Raw genomic sequence first — 2,179 nt, forward strand, 5'->3', positions numbered from 1 at the left:
CCCAGCTTTAAATTTCTCTCTGTTGTGCTCTTTCCCTTTATTTCTCAACCCAGCCCAGACACCTAGGAAATAGAAAAGAATCCACGTTAAACATCGGAGCGGGTTCTCCCGATAATGTCTCTAACACCATCAGTGATATTTCTCAATGCATTTTCAATGTGGTCTTATTTTCATAAAATAACCTGTAATCTTCTTCATAGGTGCATGTTATGGTTAATAATTTTAAAATTGTTGACACTCTCAATGACTCTTTTCTGTACACCATACTATTCTCCACTGAGAAAATATCCTCTGTATAGGTGCTGAGGTACCTGGTAAACTCACAGTCAATTCTGCTAAATGGAAGATAGTCTCATGTCTAATATTTTAACCCAAATATGTAAGTCTTTCTGCCCAAATATTTTTACATGTACTGTTTTATTGTCTCCATTCGGAATACCTTTATTTAACAAATAGTTTTACAAGACAAAACTTGTCAAATAAATTATCTCAATTTGTTATTGATCACCTTAGATACTAAAAAATAGTGCAGTATTAATTTCATTGCTTTCTAATAATGAATATAAATTTCTGTAATTAAAAATGGAAGCTAAAAAATAGTCAGAAAGGAGCTCTGTCCTAAAAGTCAATCCCCCTTCCCCTGAATAACTCTCATTGCCCCTCAGGTCTCAGCTTCACCATCTTCCCCTAACCCGGCCTCCATGCATTTCCCTACTCTCAAACCACTTAGAGCCCCTTGTTACGTGTTTCTACTCCAACCTGGTGATGTTCAGTTTAATGTTTTCTCCCACTAGTTTCCACAAGGGTGGGGACCCCATCTGTCTTGTTCATGACCATTTCCAGCATAATGCCTGACACATAGTAAGTCCTCAGTAAATAATAACTGAATGACTGAATGAGCAATCCATTTTAAAGACAAATACATAATCAGATCAATCTGTAAGAACTTAATAAGATCCCATGAAATGTGATTTTAAACCACTTTTCTTTTCCTAATAGTAACTTCACATTGCAGAAACTTGGTAGGCCTATTTTGGCCATGTGATCAAAGTTAATATCACCAATAATAAGACATACTGATATCATGCGCCCATTGATGAGATGCGCCCAGAAGACATCATCACTTCAGTGGTATTCTTGCCAAAATCCACAGTCTCAATCTAATCATAAGAAAACCCCAGACAAACCCAAATTGAGGGACACTCTACAAAATAACTAGCCTGGACTCTCCAAAAGTGTCAAGGTCATGAAAGACAAAGAAAACCTGAGGAAATGTCTCAGTGTGGAGAAGACTAAGGAGACACAATCACTACACGCAAAGTGGAATCCTGGATTGGATCCTGGACCAGTAAAACAACAGAGTTGTGGGAAAACTGCAGGAATTTGAATAATGCCTGCAAATTATTTAATAATATTTTAGCAATGCTGATTTGCTGGGTTTGATAATAGTATTACGGTACGTGACATGTTATTGGGGAAGCTGCGTGAAAGGTAAATGGAAAATCTCTGTACTATGTTTGCAACTTTCCTCTAAGTTTACTTCAAAATAAAAAGTTAAATATTTTTCCTGGTTACTTGTTTAAAAACCAAAAACAAATGTTCTCCAAATAACTACTTTAAACACCACCTTTACGGTGTTTGTCTTGCCAGGGTAAGTTGCACTGGTTCATTTTTCATTTATCAAGCCTGCCTTGATAAATGATCACTTCTGCCTGATTATCAAGGCCCCCTTCAACCTGTCCACCCATGGGAGCAGACCCTTACCACTCATCAGCACAGCGCCTCAGCATTCTCTTCTCCTTGTCTTTGCACTCTCCAGGTCTCCCAGTGCTGATGTCTTCCTCTCTGCTACTTCTACCAAAGGTATGATCCCTCTCCATCTTTAACATGGCTCAAGGGTCACCTCTAGAAGGCCCTCTGGAATTTGCCCTCCCCAGAGGTGATGATTCCTTCCCCTCTCATGTCCTGGAGCTTGAATGATTATGTGCTCCTATGTATGGCTCTGCTTTGGTGCTGTTAAATCTTCCTTTGCATGCATGATGTGATGCCCAGATCAGTTGTCAGGGAATCTTCTGATGCCCAGGACCCCCAAGGGTCTCTTCAGGCTCTAAAATTATAACATTTATTATCTGTAATCAATAGTTTATAAAAGAGGACCATAATGGCCCAGAGAGGCTAA

Source organism: Mandrillus leucophaeus, unplaced genomic scaffold, assembly GCF_000951045.1.
Source record: "Mandrillus leucophaeus isolate KB7577 unplaced genomic scaffold, Mleu.le_1.0 Scaffold186, whole genome shotgun sequence".
NCBI lineage: Eukaryota > Metazoa > Chordata > Mammalia > Primates > Cercopithecidae > Mandrillus > Mandrillus leucophaeus.